This window comes from Cricetulus griseus, chromosome 5 (genome assembly GCF_003668045.3).
Source record: "Cricetulus griseus strain 17A/GY chromosome 5, alternate assembly CriGri-PICRH-1.0, whole genome shotgun sequence".
In the NCBI taxonomy this organism is placed as follows: domain Eukaryota; kingdom Metazoa; phylum Chordata; class Mammalia; order Rodentia; family Cricetidae; genus Cricetulus; species Cricetulus griseus.
In genome coordinates, this window is record NC_048598.1 from 98,944,664 (window position 1) to 98,970,807 (window position 26,144).

Consider the following 26,144-nt stretch of genomic DNA (forward strand, 5'->3'; position numbering starts at 1 on the left):
CTGTGCTCACATGCTCATACCCACCCACCCCCCCCTGCCCTGCACACTGAACATAATTAAAAACTAAGTATTTGTTTATTTTGTTTTTAGTTTTACCCTTGTCTTGTTTTGAATGCAGGAGTGGTGGGGTGGAGGGCTGGGCCTGCCTTAGAATATGCTCAGCAAAGGTTTTACCACTAAGATACCTATCTAGCCCTGTGCTCTTCCTGGAAGGGACTTGGTCTTTGAGGGAGACCACAACAGCCACAGAGCAGAAAGGCAGATACAGCCTCTGATTATAGTTCTGAAAGAGTTTTCCACCCAACCCCAAGGTCTACAATTGCCTTCACACCCTCGAGCTTTCTTCAGCACCCAGCACTAGCCCACCATGGGGCTCAGGCATGGGTGACAGCAGGATCCTGGGATCTGGAGAGGCCTAGAGTCTATGACTTGATGTTTACCTTGCCTAGCAAAAGTTGCTTCTCCTGTCCCCTGGGCTCCAGGAGGTGGGCTGAGATTCTCTGACCTATCTCAGTTTTAATTGAATGCATGGACTGCCCAACCAGAAGTTTGCTCCCCAGGGGAGGGAATTTGCTGCTACCAGTTCTATTTCTTTCTTTCCCTGGACATTAGGCAAGTGTGTGTTCTTTGGAAGTCCATCCAGAGCAGTCCTTCGCTGACTACAGGTATGGCAGGCGGACACCGGGACACCCGGAGGTTGGAAATGGTGCTTGTGACCTGGCATGGGTGCAGCGGGGCCTGCAGGCAGAGCAGTGGTCCTCTCCTCTTGGTGCCGAAGCGCCTCTGGGCAGCTGCTGACAGCCCAAGTCTGTGCATTCTGGGCAGTGTCGGCTGAGGGTCCTGGGGAACCTTAAAAATAAGTGGGGCTCATATATGCGAATTTGGGGAATGGAATCTGCATGGACAGCGACCATTAGGTCACTGTCCCGCTCTCGCCCTAAAACCTCGCTGCACCCAATGAAGGGTTTCAGCAGAGCACCTGTGACTTTACACGTAAAAGAAAATGAGGCAGAGAAACAGCCAGATTCGGTGTCAACAGGCTGAGACCATTTTATTGGAACAGTGAGGGACCCCAACCTGTCCCGGATGAAGGCTGAGTGAGTGCACTTATGGGGCTGGGAGATATATACATACATATATACACGCATGTGTGCGTGTTTGTGCTCGCTAGTGTGTGTGTGTGTGTGTGTGTGTGTGTGTGTGTGTGTGTGTGTGTGTGCTTCGACTGGAAGCAGGGAGGGTTGTTTTTCACACTTGGATATATTGTTTGTGCAGGTGAATCTGTGGAATGATCAACCTGGAGTTGTGCAAGGCTTTATGACTAGGAGCTATTGTCCTGCAGGACTTGACAGTTCCTCCTGACCTAAGGCTTTTTCTGGCCACTAGGATCAGCTGCCTTGGAGATGGGAAGAACCAACTCCTCTAATGTCTGGATGCTGGATGGCTGAGAGTCATAGCTCCCTAGTCTTTATCAGTTCCTTCTCCATTCCTTTTTCACACTGCCAGTGCTTAGGTTGAGGGACTAAAAATTAAAATTAATACAAGTTTAAAAGCAGAGAACCTAAGGGAGATAATTTTCTGGGATTTTCAGGTTGTTGTTCTTTTTTAAGTTTAAAATTAGAAGGCAAAAGATGGAGCACGAACCAAAGAGTACATTAATCATAGAGTTTATTCCAGGTGGGGGAGGGGGAGAGAGAGAGAGAGAAGAAGAGGAAGGTAAGAGAGCAAGAGAGTAAGAAAAAGTGTTTTTTAAAGTGGTCCTTTTGTTTGTTTGTTTGATTGGTTGGTTTTTTGTTTTGTTTTGTTTTGTTTTTTCGGGACAGGGTTTCTCTGTGGCTTTGGAGGCTGTCCTGGAATGAGCTCTTATAGACCAGGCTGGTCTCTCGAACTCACAGAGACCCACCTGCCTCTGCCTCCTTAGTGCTGGGACTAGAGGGGTGCGCGACTACCTCTCGGCCCTTGAAGGGGTCCTTTACACCTGCCTGCAGACTGGTTCTCATGGAACCCTGGACTGACCAGGGTACTGCCTGAGTGCATTCTGTCAGGTAACTGGGGCAGGCCAGCATGATGCCTGAACCTTTCACAGGTAACAGGTACTTGGGAAAGAGGGGAGCCTTTGAGCTAGGGTTTGAAGTGTATATAACTTGTAAGTAGGGATTGAGGAGCCTAGAGGCTAGCATAGACCTCACTATCCAAGTAGACAGCAAAGGCAAATATATGTTAGTGGAAAAGCCACAGGTCCCTGTTGCCAGAGAAAATGAGGAAGACAACTGTTAGCAGATAGGAACTATTTTCTCAAGTTCCTGGGGGAATACTGGCTTTTGTCTACATACCAAGCTTTGGGGAAATGAATGTCTCCAGGGCAGTCAGGATGCACACTGGAAAGTGGGACAGAGAGGTCTGAGGGGGGGGGGGTAAGTCTGTCTTCAGGGCCCTGAAGTGAGGCAGTCTAAAGAAGACAAGGACATGCACATGCAAGGTGTGCAGGTGAAGGTGTGGTCCCACCTCCACTGACCAGTCACTGTGGGCCTTGAGTCTTCCCTGCAGGTGACCTGACAAGGTGTTGCTGGAAGGGTGTGAAATCCCTTTCTGAGAGACAAGCTGCCCCCTCTGATTGGCACCTTTTCCTTCTTTCAGCATGAGATTCCTGAGGAAATTCCTATTTCTTTGTGGTCCATTGCTGCAGTGTCTTTAGAATGTCTTCCTTTCTGCCAGGCACGTCACAGTGTCACAATTTATTGACTACGCAAATTTACCAGCATTGGTGGTGGTTGTGATAATTGTTCAAATAAGCCTGACTTTGCTTTCTACCCAGGCAGTGGCTATCCAGTTTTTTTTTTTCTTTAAATTCCAATCTTTTGACTTACTTTTTTGTGTTTTGAGATAGTCTTATATGTAGTCCTGCCTGGCTTGGAACTCACATGGATCTGCCTGCCTGGCCTCCAGGTGCTGGTACTAAAATTTATGTGCCACTTGTTTGGCTTTTTGTCCCAATTTTGTTGTTTGTTTTTTGAGACAGGCTCATACTATTTAGTACTGGCTGGTTGCAACTCCTTATGTAGGTGGAGAAGGCTGGCATTGAACTCATAGAGCTGCCTGGCTCTGCCTCCCAGGTACTGGGATGAACGATGAGCACAACCACACCTGGCCCTTTGATCCCAGTTTGAATCCCCAGCATTAACCAGCAGATCACACATCGACATGTCACACAATGACAGACAGCTCAGGTCACAGGATGGCCGGGAAATGGTTAAAGAGGCCACAGAGATCAGAGTCTGTCCTGAAGTCACAGGCAGAGAGCTGGGGAGGGCCTAAGGTGAAGTCTGGAGGGACCAGATGAGTCCAGTCCCAGCACTGTAGGTGTCAGATGCCAAATACCTGTCGGGAGGTCAGGCTGTTGGATGGTGAGTTTGAAGTAGGCTCAGTGTTTGGCCATTGTCAGGTCCGGCTGACTTGTCTGTATGTTCTAAAAAGGGGAATGAGGAGTGAGGAAAGAAATAGACAAGAGCAGACAATAGATTTGGCAGAGCTTCTGATGAAAACTGTAACAAAAGCCCCAAGTTTATTACTCATGGTTCTTATATACCCCAATCAAAAGGGGCGGGCAAAAGACTTCCTTGCCAGGATTCAAGTAACAAACAACCATAATTACCTCCTTAATATCCAAAACATCAAGCATCTATACCCTAAGCTGAACATCCTGTTATTAGGTCTTGAGGGTCAAGACATCCAATAGCCACATCTTTGGCCAAACATCCTGTTCTTTAACCTTGGAGGAGCAAGAATAGGTTTGAACTCTCTGACCTTAAGCCAAGATGGAACAGAACCACATTGTGGACCCCCACAGGCCATGAAGAAACTTCTGGAGCAAGGTTGGCATGGACATGGTTAACAAGGAGTTGAGAAAGGTGGCCTTGACATATATGACATAATCCTGTCATAACTCATGCTGGCCACACTTTGGTCTTTTACAGTCTCAGTTAAGGGGGTTTCCATCTGTTGTGGATCAAAAGCTCCCATGTCTGGCGGGTCTAGTATGATTTGGTATATTTTCAGGTGTTGTTACTTACTGGTATAGTTAATGGCTCTTGGTGTGCAGGCAGATGGTGGGTGTTTACTCAGGTAAACAAGCTGTTCTTCTGTAAATAGTCCCCTTTTCCTGGTCCTGATACTCTGTGTGTACAAATCAGGTCAAGATTGTAGGCTAGGCTCTGTACAAAGGTGATATTCTGCATGAGAGCAGTCCCTGCCCACTTTCCCCACATTGTCTCTGGGAGTGTCACAGAGTTTCCTCTAAATTCTATGATCTTTTCCCTTGAGCCCAGAATTCTTAGGACTAGGAACAAATCTCTAACATTCTAAGTGTTTCTGATATTGTCAAACTTACTGAAAAGGGATGGGTGAGTGGACTTGGCCTCTGTCATAGTTGTCACCGTCCTTGAAGTTTTTCCAAATGTTTTTTTTTTTTTTTAAAGCAAATTTGTGATAGAGCTAGGCCATGACTATTTGTGAAAGGAGTGTTGCAATAAGCCCCTAGTGGTAGGTCCTCAAGCTTCTCTAGAGTTTAGCTGAAGAAGGTTGTTCTCTCTTAGAGAGGAGAAAACAGAGCCAAATATGGGTAAACAGGTGATGGAGGTGCAAAGTTGAAATCCCAGAGTCCATTTGTCAAATCTATCTCTGTCTTGCAATGTAGGGGTAGTGAGGCCACACAGAACCACCCCAGATCAGGCTTAGAGCTGTTGTGTATGACAAAGCTTCACTGGGAAACACAACAAAACACATGTCTATTCACCCCAGGAAGGAGCCCAGAATAGTCCAAAATATTATTAAACCAGAGTCCAGTTGCTGGACCAATTCGTGTTTATTTGGGGGCTACTAACAAAGTTATGGAGGGGGCTTACAAACAGCAGAGATAACTCAAAAACCAGCTGTATGAGCAGAAAGCCCATCCCAGCGTGGGTGAAGACTCCTGGCCTCTGCCCATTGATCTCTTCTACTCAGCTTCCATGAGCCACAGTCCCATCATCTCTTCTAGCAGTTTGACTGGACAAAGGCTCCATCCCCAGCAGCTGCTCACTTTTTTTTTTTATACTACTGGTAGGGATGCTCAACAGTCTTCCATGTTTCTATTGTTTTGTCTTTTTTCTTTTATGATTCATTTATTTTATCTTTTGTGTATGAGTGTTTTGCTAATATATCTATGTGTACCACATGTGTTCCTGGTGTTCAGGAAGTCAGAAGAGAGTATTGGATACCCTAGAAGTGGAGTTACAGATGGTTGTGACTCACTATGTGGGTATTGGGAATTGAACCCAGGTCCTCTGCAAAAGCAACAACTGCTCTTTACCTCTTGGCTACCCTGATCTATAGAGCTAGTTCCAGGATAGCCAGGGCTACACAGAGAAGTCTTGTCTTGAAAAACCAAAAGAGAAAAATTAGTAAGGTTTGGGGAACAAGTTTGATTAAAAGAGATATTTGATTTTAATCTGACAATCTGATCCACTGAGTCTGTGTGCTCCTAACCACTGAGCCATCTCTCCAGCACCTATTTCTGCTTCTTTGAAGCATCTAGTCAGGAAATCACTGCTAGCTACCTTGATACTTATTATTAGCCCAGGCTGGCCTCAAGCTCACTACAACCATCCTGTCTTCTCCTGTTTTAACATGTTTAAGTAGTGTTTTGATGGGGAAACATATATGTCCTCATCAGAAATAAAATACAGAGAAAAATAAGTATTCACCACTTGTCCATTCCTTCATTTAAAATTTAAACCCTTTCCCATTATATCTTTGTCTTGTCTACTTAAGAAAATATGTAAATATAGTCACCTTTTGTTCCACCCTAAATTTAAATTTTCTTATTTTTCATTGATTTTATTTTTTATTGAAATAATCTTTCATACAATATATGTGGATCATAGTCACCCTTCCCTCATCTCTTCCTAGATTTCCCTCCCCTATCCAACACCACTCCTCCTTTCTTTCTGTAGAAAACAAACAACTAGATAAAACAAACCAGAATGAAATAAACAAATGAACTAGTATGAGAAATACATACACATGCAGACTCCCACAGACTTAAATACCCATAAAAATATAAAATTGGAAAACAAAGTAGAAACAGAAGACCAGTAAAGATAAAAAATGTCCAAAGCAATATGAGACAACACTCTCCAGTAATAACATCAATTGCTGGGCCTATGGCCTGCTCTTAAGTGTGGTTTGCATACCTAGTGAGGAAAATTAATCTTGCCCTAGCAAGAGACTAGACTGTAGCACAAATGACTCCATGATGTGCTGTGAACTAATCCTTCTGTACACAGTGAAAATGTGTTGTTGTCATTGTTAATAAAAAGCTGATTGGCTGATAGGTAGGCAGGATTTTGGGGGGGGTGGAGAGAATGCTAGGAAGAAGGGCAGAGTGAGAGGAGTCACCAGGCAGATGGAAAGGAAGTAGGACATGCAGGAGAGGTAAAAGCCACAAGCCCTGGGGCAGCACATAGATGAATAGAAATGGGTTAATTTAAATTGTAAGAGCTAGTTAGTAATAAGCCTGAGCTATCAGCCAAACATTTATAATTAATAATAAGTCCCCTTTCTTTACTAATCTATTATTTCTAAAAACCTAAATTTCTCTTTGCTCCATTATTGTAGCCTTCCATGCAATTAACTGCTATGATTTCACAAATACAGAATTATATTCTACACTGACTCACTCCTGTAAGTCTTCCTGAACCAAATATCAATTCTGCCAGAAACACTATAATGCTACTGAGGAGACATGACTCTGTAAATGTGTGGATGAGATTCACCAGACTTGGCTCAATTTAGTTTAATATAATTTTATTTGGGGAAAAGTCACTTACACAAGAAACAGATGGCTGCTGCAAGTTCCCACTCTAAGGCTCCACACAGGACCCCAGACCTAAGCCTACTCTCCCAGTCTGCACCTGTGACCATGCCTAAATGGGTGTGGTCAGTACTACAGATTCAGGGATGAGGTGTGGGGTAGGGTGAATTTCTCACTACAATTCCCCTTTTACTCTAAAAAAAAAAAAAGATTTAGGCTTCATACAAAACTATATACAAAGATAGCAAATATCAAGTGTGCTCTAGGAGAAGGAAATATTACAAATATCTAGCCACGTAAAAGAAAGAAAATTAACAAACTTGTAAACGTGATCTGATTTATGGCTTAGCTTGGTGGTGTCTACCTTTAATCTTAGCACTTGGGAGGAAGAGACAGGTGAATTTCTCTGAGTTTGAATTCAGTCTGGTCTACAGAGCAAGTTCCAGGAGAGCCATGGCTACATAAAAGAAAGATCCTATTGCTAAATTCAAAAACAAAACAAAACAAAACAAAAATAATCCCCCAAATGTATATGCATACATATTTAAGCCTATCATCTAATTATATCATCTAATATATATCTATTATATCTAAAGGCGACTGGAAAATCATTCAAAACTGAAGACAGACAGGAAAATAGAAGAAAACATCAAACCCACCAAGGGAAAAATAATCATACACGTAAAAGAGTGGATATCAGTCAATACAGAAACAAAAGTGGTTTGGGGCTGGGAAGATGACTCAGTGGGTTAAGAGAATTTTCTGTGCAAGCATGAGGAACTGAGCCTGAATCCCTAGTACCTACATAAAAGGCAGAGTTTCATCACAAGCCTGCTTTTACCCTCAGAGATATAGAAGGTACAGATAGGTGATAGACCACTTTTTCCTGACTGCCAGCCCAGCTCTAAGCTAAGACCCTGATTCAAGGGAGAAAACTAGTGTGATAGAGTGAGCAAACATGGCCATTAGTTATTAACACATACACCACACATGATTTTTAAACAGTTTATTTATGAAAAACAGTGAGTTAGTCATTCACAAGGTAGATGGATCTCTGGAAGGTCAAGGCCAGCCTGCTCTACATTGTGAATTTTAGGTCATCTTGCACTATACTGAGATAGCCTGTCTCAAAAAACAACAAACCCTAACACCATCAAAAGCAAAAAGGAATGAAACTATAGCCAAGACTGCTAGACCCTGTCCTTTGAAACCTGTGTAAAAAAAAAAATCAATGGTCCATTAATCACAGTGATGGAACAAAATACTTTTCTTTTTTCCCTCCCTCCCTCCCTCCTTCCCGCTCCCTCTCTCTCTTTTTGTTTGGCTTTTGAAGCAAGGTTTTTCTATGTAACTCTGGCTGTCCTAAAACTTGTTCTGTAGATCAGGTTGGCCTTGAACTCACAGAGATGAACTTGCTTCTGCCTCCATAGTGCTGGGATTAAAATCACATGTCTTTGTAGCATGATAAATAAAAGACCCAGAGAGTGATATTAGGGTTCAAGTTTCAAGCTGTAGATCAGAAAAGCAAAGCAGCCAGCCGCTAGCTCTTACTTCTTCCTCAGCCCAGACCAAGGGGCCATCCTCGGACTGCTCCTGACTTCACTGCTTCTCAGATTCACTCAGATGTTATGATCTCCTCAGCGTGGCTAGAGCCTCACTCTCAGACTGAATGCCTCTGCCTTTTATACCTCTCAGATCCTGGGATTAAAGGCATGAGATCTGATTCACTCTCCCATAGCCCAGTGTGGTCTTGGACTTAGATTCATCTGCTTCTTCCTAAATCCTGAGATTAAAGGTTCACACCACCTAGTTTCTATAACTAACTAGTGCAGCTGGCTTTGCAAACTCATCTCCAGTGTCTTTATGAGGTCATTAACAATTTATCACCACATGCCATCACTGCCCGGCCTAACAAAATACTATTAATGAACACTTTCATATTAAAATCTCAATGGGATGCTAAATAGAACACAGAATCAAATGAAAGATAAAACTAACTCATTGATAAAAACACATCATTCATGAAATTTATACTCTAGTTCTTTTTTTTTCTTTCTTTCTTTCTTTTTGACACAGGGTTTCTCTGTGTAACAGTCCTGGCTGTCCTGGAACTCACTCTGTAGACCAGGCTGGCCTCGAACTCACAGAGATCTGCCTGCCTCTGCCTCCCGAGTGCTGGGATTAAAGGCGTGCACCACCAACGCCCAGCTTATACACTAGTTCTTGAGCAAATTGACAAAATTATTTCATTATACTTTCCTTTATTCTCACGATTTTCTTTTGAGATGAAGGTTTCGCTTCCTGGGAGTAACTGATCATTCCACTTCGCCTACATGAATTAGTGCTAACTTCTTTCTAAGATAAAAATTAGAAGTCTGGAGCCCAGAGATGCATCTTTAAAAATGAGCTACTGATGCGGGATGTAGAGGGAGACACATGGCAACACTGAGAAGGCTACAGCCAGGGGATTACCAAGTCAGGGCCAACTGGGAAGAGCAAAATACGGCATTTCATTCACAATGTGTATTTTCTGGATAATGCAAACAAACAAAAAGACCCCAGTGTCCAATTCTTTATATTGCTGGCATTTATCAGAATGAGCCTGGGGAATTCTCAAGGGACTTACTTCTTCAGTATTTGCTCCTACACTTGATTTGTTACTGCTTTGTGTTATTTTTGTAGCAGAAATTTAGATGTGGAGGGTTTGGAGGGAGGAGTTTTGAGACAGGTTTTTCTGTGGCTTTGGAGGCTGTCCTGGAACTAGCTCTTGTAGACCAGGCTGGTCTTGAACTCATAGAGATCTGCCTGACTCGGTTTTAAAAGCCAGGGTTTCACTGTGGAGTCCTGGCTATCCTGGAGATCTGCCTGCCTCTGCCTCCTGAGTGCTGAGATTAAAGACCATTGTCACTGTCCCCCACCACAGTTGTGTTTTTTATTTTTATTTTTTTATTTATTTTTTAAAGTACTTTTTAAAAAGATTTATTTATTACATATACACTGTTCTACCTACATGCCAGAAGAGGGCACCAGATCTCATTATAGATGGTTGTGAGCCATCATGTGGTTGCTGGGAATTGAACTCAGGACCTCTGGAAGAGCAGTCAGTGCTCTTAACCTCTGAGCCATCTCTCCAGCCCAGTTATGTCTTTGAACCAAACTTGTTTCCAAAACCTTATTTCTTAATTTTTGAGCTGAACCAAGAAATGTTCCCACATGTTTCCCAATGATGAGTTCTCGAGATATATTATTTTAAATGCTATGAAAGTGGTAATGAAATGTCACCAATTCTCTATTTTAGAATTAACTCACAGCGAGTATATATTCATGTCTGAAAAAAGGAACCTGGGATCATTGAAAAATTTGGAAGATTTCCCATGTATGAAAAATTTCTCTCCCACATTTTAACTTCAATGGCTTTTGAGGGCCCCAGAGAACTAAACGCTATTTACGCTGCATGCACAAAGTTTCTCTCCAGTGTGAATAGTGAAAAGAAGGCAGATCACTGTCTCTCATTGCTTGCAGTTTTCCTCCAATGTGACCGCTTCCACGTATTTGAATGCAACTACTAATACTAAAGGCCACATTGCTTAAAAATAACAACAACACACCTGCCAGGCAGTGGTGGCGCATGCCTTTAGTCCCAGCACTCAGGAGGAAGAGGCAGGCATATCTCTTTTCGTTCAAGGCCAGCCTGGCCTGCAGAGTGAGTTCCAGGATATCCAGGGTTACACAGTGAAACCCTGTGTCAAGATGGGCAGTGGTGGCGCAGGCCTTTAATCCCAGCACTCGGGAGGCAGAGGCAGGCAGATCTCTGTGAGTTCAAGACCAGCCTGGTCTACAAGAGCTAGTTCCAGGACAGCCTCCAAAGCCACAGAGAAACCCTGTCTCAGAAAAAAAAAAAAAAAAAAAAAAAAAAGGAAAGCTACTTTTTCTCCACTGTGACATTTTCCTACATTTTAAGCATAAACTTTCACTCTCAGGAGGTTTGATTTCTGTGAGAGATAAGCAAGAGAAGATTTTCTCATGTTACTTACAAACATCTTTATTTGTTCTAGTATGAATTAGTGCATGTCTTCCCAAATGGCGTGATGTCAAAAAAGCCTTTCCCACACTGCTTACATACATAAGGTCTCTCTCCAGTATGAGTTCTTTCATGTATTTCCAGTCCATTAAAAGATACAAAGCCTTTCCCACACTTCTTACTTTCATAGGGTCTCTTGCTGCTGTGGATACATTCATGTATTTAAACATAAAAAGCATAACGAAAGGCTTTTCCACACTGCTTACATTCATAGGGTCTCTCTCACTTGTGGATTTGTTCATGTCTTTGAAAGTTTTCCCACATTGCTTGCACACATACAGCCTCTCTCCAGTATGAATTCTTTCATGTGTTTTAAGGGTACTGGAATAACCAAAGGTTTTCCCACAGTGCTCACATACATAGGGCTTCTGACCAGTGTGAATTCTTTCGTGTGTTTTTAGGAAACTGGAACAAGTAAAGCTTTTCCCACATTGCTTACAAACAAAGGGATTCACCCCACTGAGAATTACTTCATGCTTTTGCAGTTGAATCAAAAGCCTAAAGGCATTCCCACAATCTTTACTTACATAAGGGTTTTTCCCCAGTGTGAGTTTCTTCATGGACTTGAAGGTTACTAGAAGTAATGAAGGCTTTCCCACATTGTTTACATACATAGGGTTTCTCTCTGGTATGAATCCTGTATGTCTTCGAAGGGAAGCAGAACAACAAAAACTTTTTCCACAATGATTACATGCATAGGGCTTCGAACCACGATTACATCCTAAAGATTTCTCAGTAGTGTGAGTTATTTTGTCTTATAAGCTAACCTGACCTAGCAAATCCTTTCCCACACAGTTCACACACATAGGTATTTTTACCACAGTGACTCTCCTCATGTGTTTTTAAGAAATCAAGATAGGAGAAGCCTTTCCCACATTGCTTGCACATGTAAGACTTCTGTGCATAGTCGTGTTCTTCATTCCTCTGACCAGATCCGACACATAGAAGATCTTCTTTGCAGGTTTTATTTGGTTTAGAAGGTTTCTAAATTTAGAAGGTTTCTTTATTTAGAAGGTTTCTCTCCAGGGTGAGCACTTTAAGCATCTAAAGGGATAGAGGAGAACTGGAGCTGTCCTCAAACTCCTTATGTTTACACAACTTCTGTCCATATTCCTGGTCTTCATGAGGTTTGTGTCCTACCTGATGGTTCGGGGCACACCCAGAGATGAATGGCCAATGCTCCCTTCTCCACACACATGCTTTTCACATGGGGAAAATCCTGGGCAAGATTTCAGGTTCACAGAAGGCTCTGGAATCCAGCTGCAGATTTCTGTACACTGAAGACTTTCTTTATATTCACAGAATTGCTGTACGAGTTGGCTGCTGCAAAACAAATGAAGAGTAATGGCTGAGACTTTGTTTATTAATAAATGAACAAAAGAAATGCTGGTTTTCTGCTGGGAAACAGTTTGTAACATGTTTGGACTGAATGCTTTCCAAGACCACTTGAGGACAGCTACAACAGAAATAATGGTATTCATGAATGGTGGGGTATGTCTCCTTGAGATCATGAAATATCCCCACAGTATTTCAACACAAATTTGAATCCACAATATTCTGGATGTGCTTCAAACACAGTGGATCCACCAGCATGTTGGAGATACCAGCAGAGTGGAATAACTACTGGGGACAGTCACAGATGTGGTGTGATGGTCGCCTGAGCCTAGGAAAAAATTTATGTGTGCTCCCACTGGCAGAGCTGGAGAAGTGGAGTTGACTAAGATCTTGGGAGCCCAGAAAAGGTGAGCCCACACCAGACATGGGACACTGGATTATTTACATTGTTGGATGCTGAGTTTGCCTTGATTTGATTATTGCTAAGCCCTGGTTCTTCCCTCTCAGAATACAAAATTATGTAACTAACTTTTTGTACCTTTCAGGAGCCTACACTTCAAAGACTCTTCAGTACTGAGATTTCTTAAGACTGCTTCTTCTTTTTAAATGGCATTATTATTATTATTGTTGTTGTTGTTGTTGTTGTTTTGAGACAGGGTTTCTCTGCATAGTCCTGGAACTTACTTTGTAGGCCAGGCAGTATTAATAGTAACATGACATCTTGGAGATAAACAAAAAGGACAGATTATAATTTAATACTGGGTTGTGTCCTACATTGACAACTAGTCAATTGTGCTGGTATTTTGTCAACTTAACAAAACCTGGAGTCATCAAAGGGAACTTCAATTGAGAAAATGTCCCCATTACCTTGACCTGTAAGCAAGCCTGTGGAGTTTTTCTTGATTGATAGGCAATGGGGAAGTGTTTAGTTCTCTGTGAGCAGCCCCATTCAAAGGCAGCTCATGAGGTGTATAAGCAAACAAACTGAGCAAGCCATGGGGAGCAAGACAGTAAGCAGCATTCCTCCATGGTCTCTGTCGTCAGGTCATGCCCAGAGATTCCTTCTTGAGTTCATTCCCTGACTTCCTTTGATCATGGACTTCAAAGTGCAAGGTGAAATGAACCCTTCCCACTCCAAGTTGCTTTGGCTCATTGTAATTCATCCCAGCAATACAAAACCAAACTAAGACACTCTGTATGGCATAAAGTTTGTATATATGAACTATGACAACATATCACATTTGACATCTTCATATTTTAGTTGTTCTCAAAATTGAAATGTTTGGGATGTCCTACTATTGATGCTTAACACATGAGTTTTAGGAGAATATTTCCTGAGATGAACTTAGTTTGGTGATGGATTGTTGGGGGCCATGACAAAAGTAACCTTGGACCTGTAAGAGACTTGGGCAGAAGCTGCCAGTATAAACACACTATTATTAGAAGAATAGCTGCCTTCAATCCTTTCCTCTCTGATACATAACATCTGGGCTCATGAAGTAGCTTATAGAAGGAAAGATACATTTCATGGTCAGGTTACCTAGCAACCCTTCTCCCCTTCTAACCCACTATCTAACACCTGAACCCTGTGACCTTGGTAACCTCCTGCACTCTCAAGGACTCACAAACAGGGGCATTCCTCAGCCTGGTTATCAGGCAAGCAGCCTCAAACGACCTCTCCCTTCCTGCCAAGCTCCCCTCTAGGCACCCCTATGTAAGGTCCCTATGAAAAATAAAAATTTGCAGTTTGATCAGAAACCTGTCTTGCTGTTCCTTGTTCTCCCTGACCATATCGTTCTAGCTTCTTTGGTGACTGCAGCACATTGGGGTGTGAGCTCACATGGTACCCCGCAGGTCGGGGCAATGGATATCAAATATATCTTTTACTTCTTTGTAAAAATGTCCTAACACAACAGCACTATAGAATGTGGCTTTGGAAACAAATCACCTTAATTTTCTGCAGAGATTTTCATACTCATTTACAACCTTCTGTTTTCTAACTTGTTTCCTAAAATGTAGAACCAGAGAAACAGTTAAGAATTAATAACAGGTTCGAGGCCAGCCTGGTTTACACAGTGAGTTCAGGACAGGCTCCTAAGCTACAGAGAAACCCTGTCTCAAAAAAGAAATAGAAAAAATAGTTAATAGGTAAATTGAAGTGATTCCATCTGACATATTCACCCCATTCCCCCTTCCCATATTCCAATTCATACTCACAACCAACTAGCTGAGTTTGTCACTCCTCCCAGGTCAAAACCTGGTAAGTCTGGAGACACGCTCACAGTTAACTCTTTCTGCAGAAGTGGTTCTCATGCTGTGACCCTCTAACACAGTTCATCATGTTGTGATGACCCCAACCATAAAATTATTTTTCTACTTTGCCAGGCGTTGGTGGTTCACACCTTTAATCCCAGCACTCGGGAGGCAGAGGCAGAGGCAGGCAGATCTCTGTGAGTTGGAGGCCAACCTGGTCTACAGAGCGAATTCCAGGACAGGCTCCAAAGCAATACAGAGAAACCCTGTCTCAAAAAAAACAAATAAACAAACAAAAAAGAAGCTATGTCCAATTGACAGCCACTTGCTAGGGAAAAATTAGTTTCCCCAATGGAGTTGCACTGAGCATGCAAACCACACTTAGGTATAGGCCAATGCCCATGAATAGATGGCCAAATAGAATTAACCCAATGATTGTTCTGGAAACTTGTATTGTTTAGGATAATTTTTATCTTACTGGTCTTTTGCTTCTATTGCATGCTTTCAAATTTTAGGTTTTGATGGGTATTGTTTGAGACTATGTGTGTCTCCTTGTGTATGATTTTCTTGTACATTTTTGACTATTTTGCTTTATTCTTGTTTGTTTTATTTGACTCCTTGTTTTCTAAATAGAGAGAGAAGGTAAGCAGGATGTTTGATGAGGAGATGATCTAGGAAGAGAAGAGGAAGGGAAAACATGATCAGAATATAATATATAAAAATGAATTTTCAATAAAAACTAAAATCAGAAAAATTTTAAAATCTAAATATAATATTAGGGTGGAGCAAAAGGTGATTGTATTTACATGTTTTCCTGAGTAAACTAGAAAAGGATAAAGAGAAAAGGTGCTTGCTTAAAATGAATGTTCAAGTGAAGAATAACTATTTTTTCTGTGTATTATTTTAAACAATTTTATTTTATTTTTTTTTATTTTATACACACACACATGCACACACATTTGCGGTCAAAATCCTACTTAAACATGTTATGATAGGAGAAGACGGGAGGGTTATAGTGAGCTTGAGGCTACATCGTAAGTATCAAGGTAGCTAGCAGTGTCTTCCAAGCTGGTCCCTGCTTCAAAGAAGCCGAAGGAGATGCTGGGGAAACGGTTCACTGGTTGGGAGCACAGGCTGCAGTTTAGAGAACCTGGACTTAATTCCTGGCAGCCCAACATGAAGGCTCAAAATCATCTGTAACTCCAGTCCAAGGTTTCCAATGCCTTCTTCCGGCCTCCTCGGGCATCAGGTACACATATGTAGCACAGACACAGATGCAGGCAAAGCACCCATTCATGAAATAAATTTTCAAAAATTAAAAATTGAGAAAAGAAAGACACACACACACACACACACACACACACACACACACACACACACACACAAAGAAAGGGAGAGAAGGCACATAGACGTCAGTGGGTGAGATTGTTTGATTAAAATCACATCTCTCCTTTAATGAACTTGTTTCCCAAACCTTGCTATTTCTTAATTTTTGAAATGAACCAAGAAATGTTCCCATACTTTTCAATATCAGCAGTTCTTTCGATACATTCTTTTAAGTGCTGCCAATATGAAAACGGAGACGTGACAATTCTGTACTTTAGGCTACCCTCAGTGCGTTCTTTCATGTCTATAAAAGAACTTGGGATAACAAAGATTTCTAAGATTCCTTATAAATGACTACTACAATGTCTTTTGAGGGCCCCTAAGAACAAGTGGCTTTCCGCATTGTGTGCATAAGGCTTCTCTCCAGTCTAAGCTATTTCCTATCTTCTCCACAATGAAAAAAATATAGAAGACTTTATCATGTTACTTGTAGCTTTTCTTCAAAGGGGTTTCCTCCAGTGTATCTATTCCCTTGTATTTGAAGGGATCTTCTAGTACTAAAAGCTATATTGATTCAAAAGAATAACTTCTCTCTATTAATATTCCTTTGACACTTCTCCAAATGGCTGGCATAAGCTGTTTCACTCTCTCATTGTTTGATTTCTGTGAGAGCTATAGAGAGAAGATATTCTCACATTATTTACAAACAACTTATTAGTTCTACAATGAGTTAGTGTCACACGAGATGACCTCAAATAGCCTCTCCCACATGTCTTACTTCCGTAGGTTCTTTTGCTTCTGTGGATTCCTTCACACTCTTGAGTTTCAGATAGGCTTTCCCCGGTTGCTTACATTCATAGCATTTTGCTACAGTAAGAATTGTTTTCTATTTTCAAAGACAACTGTCACAACTGAAAGCTTCCTCATGTTGCAAACACACACAGGGCTTCTCTCCATAGTGATTCCATTCGTGGTTCCAAAATGGAGGAAGAACAAGCAAAAGGCTTCACACACTGCTTACACTTACAGGTTTTCTCTCCAGTATGCATTCTATTATGGAATTGAAAGGAACTGTAGTCATTGAAAGTTTTCCCACATGACTTCCATACAGAGGCTCTCTATCCAGTGTGAATTCTTTCGTGTCTTTTATGGTTACCAAAATGAGCAAAAGCTTTCCCACAGTGCTTACACGTGTAGGGCTTCTCACCAGAGTGAATTCTTTCATGTGCTTTTAAAGAACCGGAACAAGTGAAGGCTTTGCCACATTGCTTACAAACAAAGGGATTCACACCACTGTGAATTACTTTATGCTTTTGAAATTGATTCCAAAATGAGAAGGCATTCCCACACTGCTTACACACATAACGTTTTTCCCCAGCGTGATTTTGTTCGTGTATATGAAGGTAACGAGAGGCAGTGAAGGCTTTCCCACACTGCTTACACACATACGGTTTCTCTCCGGTGTGAGTTCTTCTATGAATTTGAAAGTAAACGGAATGAAGGAAGGTTTTCCCACACTGCTCACACACATAGGGTTTCTCACCACTGTGAATTCTTGCATGTCTCCGAAGGCAAGCAGAGCGAGAAAAAGTTTTCCCACAGTGACTGCACAGAAAGGCCTTCTCACAATTTGGATTCATCTTATGTCTTAAAAGGTTACCCAACCGAGCAAAGCCTTTCCCACACAGTTCACACACGTTGGGCTTCTTAACACTGTGACTCTTTTCATGTCTTTTTAGAGAAATGCGATGGGGGAAGCCTTCCCCACACTGCTTGCAAATGTAAGATTTTTTTGCATGGTCCTGTTCTTCATTCTTTTGACCAGATTGGATACATAGGTCTTCTTTGCAGGCTTTATTTTTAGAAGATTTCTTTCCAGGGTGAGCACTTTTATGCATCTGAAGGGACAGAGGAGAACTGGAGCTACCCCCAAACTCCTTATGTTTACACAACTTCTGTCCATATTCCTGGTCTTCATGAGGTTTGTGTCCCATCTTATGGTTCAGGGGCACACCTAGAGATGTAGTAAGTTCTGGACAAGATTTTAGGTTCACAGAAGGCTCTGGAATCTGGCTGCAGATTTCTGTACACTGAAGACTTTCTTTATATTCACAGAATTTCTCTACCAGTTGGCTGCTGCAAAACAAATGAAGAGTACATAGCTGAGACTTTCTTTATCATGATTGAAGAAAAAAATGTTGATTTCATGCTGGGAAAAGTTTGTAACATGTTTAGACTACATGCTCTTCAAGACTATGAGGCCAGCTATAATAGAAACATTGGTGTTCATGAATGGTGGAGTGTGTCTCTTTGAGAGCATTCAATATGCACAAGCATCTCAACACAAATCTCAATCCACATCTTATACATATTTTGGATGTGCAATGGTATCAATTAAAATGATGATTTTTTTTTTGCTTATTCATTGTGTAACCCTAACCCTGACTGTCCTGGAACTCACTCTGTAGTCAAGGCTTAACTTGAACTCACAGAGATCCACTTGCCTCTGTCTCCAGAGTGCTGGGATTAAAGGAATGCACCACCACCACCACCCAATCATTCTTCAATTTTTAAATGCATGCATATCTGTGAAATAAACTGACAGTCCCAATTAGGATGTTCTATCTTCTTTTCATTCTCAACTTGTCCCCATGGCTTGTGGATAAATCAATGCCACATTAAGTTTTTAAAATGTGGTTATGCATGTGTGCTATGGCACATGGGAGGAGCTCAGGACAGCTTTCAGGAGTAGTGTTTCCTTCCATGTCAGTGAAGCAGGGTCTCTCTTACAAGAACAAGGGATTACAGAGATGTGTCATTTTATGTGGGTTCTGGGAATTGAACTCAGGCTGTTACAATGGCAAGGCCAGCCCTACTACTGGCTAGGCAATCTTTTGGTTCCCCGTACACCATTTGAAATGCTGAGGTGTTCCCTGGTTGGTTTGCTGTCAACTTAACACAATGTAGAATCATCTTCGATGAGTAATCTCAGCTGAGAAAATGTCTCCATTAGATTGTCTTTAGGGAAATCTGTGGAGGCATTTTTGTTATCAACCATCACTGTGGGAGAGACTAGCCAACTGGGGGTGGTATTGCCCCTAGGCACCAGGTGGTCCTGATTATATAAGAAAGCAGTCTGAGCAAGCCTTGGAGGGTAAATCAGTAGTTTCCTCCATGGGTCTCTGTCTGGGCCCCTGTGTCTGGGTCCCTGCCCTGCCTTGAGTTCCTGCTTTGGCTTCCCTTAATGATGGATTGTGACCAGGACATTTAAGTCAAATAAACCTTTCCCTCTATTATATAGAAGGATGTGGAGCCTCAGTTACAGTGGACACCACAGCATACTGGCAATACCAGTAAGGTGGAAGAAGCACCCGGAACAGTAGCCAATGTGGTAAAGTATGGGCCATACAGCAGAAGACAATCTGTGTGCTGCTGGTAGCAGAACTGGGAAAGTGGAGCCATCCAAGACCTTGGGAGCCCAGGAGATAGTGTGTTCATTTCAGACATGGGACATTGAGTTACTGATACTGCAGAAGGTTGTTTTTGTTTGCTTTGATTATGACTCTGCCCTGTTGCTTCCCTTTTAGAATAAGAAATGAGGCAACTTTTATTATTATTATTATTGCAGGAGCCCACACATCAGAGATTTTCTAACGTTTTAAAGACACATTTGGTTTTGAAGGAGAACTTAGACTTTTAAACTGTTGAAATTTCTTAAGACTGTTTCTAATATTTTAAACTGTGGTATAGATATTAACAGGACATCCTGGGGACAAACAAATAGGAAATTTTATGGTTTAGTAGTGATATGTTTGTGGGCCAATAGTATTGGTTTGTATTTTGTCAGCTAGATGAAATGTAGAATCATCAGAGTAAACTTCAGTTGACAAAGTGACCCACCAGATTGACTTGCAGAGAAGCCTGAGCAGATTTTCTTAATGGATGATTGATGTGGACATGTCCAGCCTACAACACCATTCTGGGGTTGGTGGTCATGTGATATATAAGAAAGCAAACTGAACAAGCCAAGGGGAGCAAGATAGTAAACAGAATTCGTCTACAGCCTCTGCCTTGAGTTCACACCTATAGGCTCCTGCTTGAGTTCATGACCTGACTTCTCTTGATCATGGACTGCAAACTACAGGGTGTTATTAACCCTTTCTTCCCCATATTGCTCTGGCTCATGGTCTTCAGCACAGCAATACAAAGGCAAACACTCTGTGGCATAACGTTTGCATAATGAACTATGAAAACATCACATTCTAGTCATTCAAGTTGTTTTCAACATAGAAATATTTGGCATCTTCGAGTGCTGTTGTTTAAGACACAAATTTTGGGAGAAATTTTCTTGAGATGAAATTAGTTTGATGCAGTAGATAAAATACTTCTTTTACTTCCTAGTAAAAATGTTCTCCTGGACCACCAGCAGTCTGGAATATGGCTGTCTCCTGGGAAACAAATTACCTTAGTTTTCTCCAGAGATTTTCATACTTAGTTACAACCTTCTGTTTGCCCAACTTCTTTCCTAAAATGCAGACCCAGAAAAAATTACCAATTATTAATTATAGAGAAAATATTGCATGCCAGCTAGATTCATGGTGTGATTCCATCTGACATATTCACCCCATTCCCCCTTCCCATATTCCAATTCATACATCGACTCTGACAAGGTAGAAACACTTGTCCTGTGATGGACTAAAAAGGCAATGCTCGTGTGTACCTATAAAAGCCAGGTTCCTCAAGGTTTCCTGCATCACATCCTTGTACAGCTTCTTCTGGGATGGATCCAGCATAGCCCACTCCTTCTGGGTGAACTTCACAGCCACATCCTCAAAGCTCACTGACTCCTAAAAGCACACACACATATTTCCAGGAAGGTCAGCCTCATGTCACTGGAGATGTGCACAGAATTAATAAGAAGTTGACATGACACTATGTTCTACAAGTGTTCAGGTTGTCTTGGTCACCACACTCTACCACTCCTGTAGACTAAGATTCCCCCAAACACAAAAATTTATGCTTTCTGGGAAAGAAACATCTAAATAAGATGAGCTCTTGTGCACATAATTGTGCCAGTTTCTCTTTCTGTACTGCACATTTCTAACAACTCTCATCATAAATTCTGATTGTCTAATACCCACAAGGGAGTCAATATCAGCTGTCTCTAGAATGTTTGTGCTTAGGAATGCTGGACAAAACAGGTCTCCTGCTATCTGGGAAATGAGATCTAGAGTGATTCCTTCCCCCTATAGCTCTAAAGAGTGAGTTGCATTTCACAAATATTTGAAGACAACTATACCCTAAGTTAAAAATATCAACATCTGTTCTCCCTAAGAATCCTTGCAATAATTTTACATGGTCATCACAGGTGTGCAATCTGGGTAGAGCCCAACATATTCTCTACTTGATAAGTCTAACTACTTGTTAGACAGTATTTGTACATCTTTCTAAAACCTTGATTTAGTGTATATTGTGTGTGGAGAGTGTGAGCATACCACAGAGCTTTAGTGGAGGTCAGAGACAACTTATGGGATTGGGGTCTCCCTTTTTAACTTAACAAGGGTTCTAGAAATTGACTTCAGACCATCAGGTTGCACAGGAAGTTCTTTTACTTGCTGAGCCATCTTAGCAGGCCTCTAGTTAATACTTCCTCTTACAACTTGTTAGGAACCTGAATACATGTTCTGTCTTTACACCAAAGGCCAGTGTTACCGAGTATATAGCTGGGTTCTTTGGTCTGTCCTTAGTCAAACATCAAAGAGGACTCATGACAAGTGATTTATTTTATTTGTGTCCTATTTTGCTTTCTGTTGCTATATCACCATGACCAAATGTAACTTGGGCAGCAAAGTGTTCATATGGATTACAGGTCATAGTCCATCATTACAAGAAGCCAAGGCAGGAGACTCAAGGAAGCACTTGCAGATAAAGACTGAAGCAGACAGTGGAGATGAACACTGCTCACTGGCTTGATTCCACAGACTCGCTGTGCTATCTGCCCTGTACAAGCCCAAGCCCCCAAGACCTGGGATGGCAACACCCACATTGGATTAGGCCATCCTATATCAATTAGCAATCAATGAAATGCCCCAAAGACATGTGCACATGCCAAATTGGTGGAGCCAATTCCTCAACAGAGATTCCCTCTTCTCAAGTGTGCCATCTCACTGGCCCATCCCACCATTTTTATTCAATAGAGTCACTGGATAATAAAACAATCCAAAGATGGCACATGCTCATAGACAGAGCTCTCATTCACCAACAAGACACCTCTATGATTCCTTAAACACATTTTAAAGTACGTGACCAAAGCTATTAACGGCAATGAATGCCTAGAATAGATGTCTAAAACCAGCCCCCTCCACATGGCACTGTGCTCTCTCCCAGAAGCCACAGGCTGTCAACTAAGGGGTAACAGATAACATTCTTGACTGGACTTAAGCCACACTCCACACAAGGAAAAACATGTCAGGTCCTGTAAATCTGACAGAGAGCTGGAGAGGTCACAAGTCTGAGAAATGAATCTACTATTTTACTGCATGGTAGCACTTTCAAAATACCTATCTCTATAGTCATAAGCACAGGGCTTAGCCTCATGAGGGATGTTTCTGTGCACAGTGGACAGTGCTTAATGCAGGAACCCACAACTTGTCAATGTGAAGTGAGCAACTGTGTATGGAGTGCTCAGGCATGAACGGGACGCTACATCACACCTCTATCCTCCACCTGGTCCCCCCAGGCCCAGGGCACATCGAGGAGGAGAGGGCAGAATGACTGTAAAAGCCAGAGGTTGGAGTAAAACGGTATCTACCGGACATGACAGGACTACAGTATAAATACAGCATTTGTGTTTGTCTGCACAAGATCAAGTCGGTCAACATTCCAACAAGGATGGGAGAAGGGCTGATAAGCCAAGCCCTTCACCATTATTTGAGGGGCTCTTGTCAGTTAATGACCACCAGGAGAGGGAGAATCAGTTTGCTTTAAAGGCCTGGCCCTTCGTAAATCAACTATGCTTCCATACATAGAAGAGCAGCAAAAACTGGACATTAGACTTAAAAAAAAAAACAAGATAAAATGTTTAGTGAAGCATAAGGAGATGGAGAAGTTAGGCATGTGAGGTTTGTGTTAATATGCTCAGACATAATCTCTACCTGTATGTAATTCTAAAAGCATAAATAAAAAAAAAAAACCAGTAGTTTAAAATAAATGAGTCAGGAGGTTGTGGCACACGCCTTTAACCCCAGCACTCGGGAGGCAGAGGCAGATGAATCTGTTAGTTCAAGGCCACACTGGCTTACACGAAATTGATCCGGTCTAAAAGAGAACAGAGCTCACACAAAAGTGATCTCAGCACTTGGGATCCCATGCCTTTAATCCCAGCACTAGAGAGGAATATAAGGCGGGAGGAGACAGGAGCTCAAGGAGTCTGAGGAGCAGTGCAGTTGGGAACAGTCTGAGGACAGGATCGTCCCTTCAGTCTGAGCATTGGTAGAGGTGGGAATTCTCTAGTGGCTGGCTGCTTTGCCTCTCTGATCTTCAGCATTAATCCCAATATCTATCTCTGGGTTTTTATTACTAAAACCAACTAGAATTCATGCTACAGTGCTCACATTTTAAAATTAAAACAGAAGTAGTATACATATTTGTATATTCCTGATGGAGTGGTATCTTTTATGATCATTATCACATTGGTCCTTGTCTTAGTGTTGATGCTATGAAAAGGTCAAAACAAATCCTTATTATTAAAAATATAAATAAACTAGCTGTTGCATGGGCATGTGCCTTCAAATTCAAATGTTTGCTCCAAGCAGGTAAACAAAAGGTCACATATCCAGAAAGCATAGAAATTTGAAGACTGTTGAGCATCCCTACCAGCAGGATAAAAGGGAGTAAACAGCTATTGGGATGGAGTCTCTTCCAGCCAACCTGCTGAAAGAGATGTTGGTACCGTAGCTGCATGGAAGCTGAGTAGAAGAGATCAGGGGCAGAGGCCAGGAGTCTTTACCCACGTTGGGATGGGCTTTCTGCTGAGACAGCTGGCTTTTGAGTTATCTCTGCTGTTTGTAAGCCCCCTCCATAACCCTGTTAGTAGCCTCCAGATAAACACAAGTTGGTCCAGCAACTGGACTCTGGTTTAATAGTATTTTGGAATATTCTGGACTCCTTCCTGGGGCGAACAGGTGTGCATTGTGCTGAGTCTTCCCAGGAAAATTCTGTCACACAACAACTCTAAGCCGGATCTGGGGTGTTTCTGTGAGGCCCCACTATCCCTGCATGGCAAAAGCAACAGATTTACCACATGGACTCCATGCTTTCAACTTCCCGGAAGGAAGAAACCACAGCACTGACAAGATAGACTCTCAATGCTGTGTGCTTTTGCTGTCTTCCAAATCAAAAGGAAAAGGTGGCGTTTTGTGTTGCCATTAAGTTTTTAAAGCTCAAGCACAATTTTATTAGATTTAAGTGAAAAACTGCAGGACAAGCAAGCTGTAAAAGACCAGCAGCTGCCCAGAGGACAGAAGAGAGGAGGAGGGAAGGCTATGCCACCATTCTAAACTGTCAAGGAGGTCCCCCACATGGAGGACAATCAGCTACATAATGGAGATGGCGGCTTTAGAGAAAGAATCGGGAAGCCCAATTATCGGGAGGAATGCCCAAAGCATTGACTGTGAAAGCTTGCTCAGCAGAGGCAGAAAGAACAAAGGCAAACACTGCACTCCTTGGAACCATTCTGAAAAGTGGGTAGTTGTAAATCTTCCTTGTCTGGGTGCCTGAGCTTCTGCGATGGTTCTCAACCTGTGGATCCAACGACCCTTTCACGGGGGGGAGGGGGGGGTTTAGCACATCAGATATCATGAATATCAGATATTTATATTCCGATTCATAACAGTAGCAAAATTACACTTCCAAAGTAGCACCAAAAATAATTTTACAGTTGGGAGTCCCCACAATATGAAAGGATTCTTTTAACAAATTTCCTAAGTGCCTGTAAAAAGAAACAAAAACAAAAAACATAGCAAAAAACAAACAAACAAACCAGAATTCTCTAAAGTATCAGTTAAGTTGCTTGAGAATAAGTAAGCCTCTGGAGAGGCCATGTGCTTTGCTTCACATGCAGAAAAAAAAAATATGTCCGTGTATTAAAAACACCACCCCCTACACACACACGCACAGACACAGGGACACACAGTCTCAGTCAAACCACAAAAAAGTAGGTGTACTGTCTGGTGGCTGCCTATGTGTATATGCATATCCCTCAGACCCTAGGGCACTCAAGCTTCCTACTGGAAAGGTTCTTCACTGTTCCAATAAATCGGTCTCAGTCCATTGAGATCGTGTCTGCCTCATTTTTTTACACTGGGACTCAGAGGTGCTCTGGGTAGCTGTGTCCTGAGACACTAAAGGGGTGTGGCGAGATATTAGGAAGGGCACAATAGTTACAGACCTAGTGTCCTAACCTTCACCATCCACGCAAGACCACAACCACCACCCCCCACACACACCCTACACATGAGCCCCAGTCCGAATCCCAAGGTACCTACGACCCTATGCCCACACGGTCCAGACTGCAGAATCCCGGGCTGCGGGTGCCCAGCTGACCCTACACGCTGCTGCACTGAGCTCTCAACAAGGGATAAGAACGCAGCTCTGCCTGCTGACCCAGCACCACCCAACTGGGGCGCTCCCACTGGAGCCAGATGAGTCTCAGCTGCAGACTTAGCTGCCTTGGAAGGCCGGGCCCCATTGAGGAGGTCTCCGAATGCAGCATCCCTCCTCGCCACATCCAAGATGCAGGCCGAACGTACCATTTCCAGCATGAGTGTCCTGATGTCCTGTTGCTGCTCCTGCTGTCGGTGAGAGCGACTTTGATTTCTAGGCTGGAGATCTAGGATCTACTTACAAAGAACAAACACATCTAATGGGGATGAGGTAGGGGACGAGGGACCTAACAGACCTAGGTCAGGCAGCTTCCTGCACCTTAGACGCACACTCCTCATTGGCCAGTTCATGTACTGAAATAATTTTCTGATAGGCCAGCGAGCCCTTGGCTCAGGTCCTGGAGCTCTAGTGACAGGAGACACAAGTTTTCCTAGGACAAGTAGTGAGCAAATTAAATACTCTAGGCCCTAGCTTTCTATCCGTGTCTGGGGGAAGGGGGGTGCTCTAAATATAATTTGTCCTGGCCTTCACTTGCTGGTAACAAACAATTCCTACTTCTTCCTCCTCAGAGTGGGGTGACATCAAGAGTTTAGAGAATTCCAGACTTGGTAGCCATGGAAACAATTCAAAGGGCTG

The 26,144-nt window shown here is 42.4% G+C and overlaps 2 pseudogenes; both read right to left on the reverse strand.

Moving 5' to 3' along the window:
• Positions 1–659: 659 nt before the first annotated feature.
• Positions 660–16,147, reverse strand: LOC113839296 (annotated as a pseudogene).
• A 347-nt stretch (positions 16,148–16,494) lies between these two features.
• LOC100756255 lies at positions 16,495–25,657 on the reverse strand (annotated as a pseudogene).
• Positions 25,658–26,144: the final 487 nt, after the last annotated feature.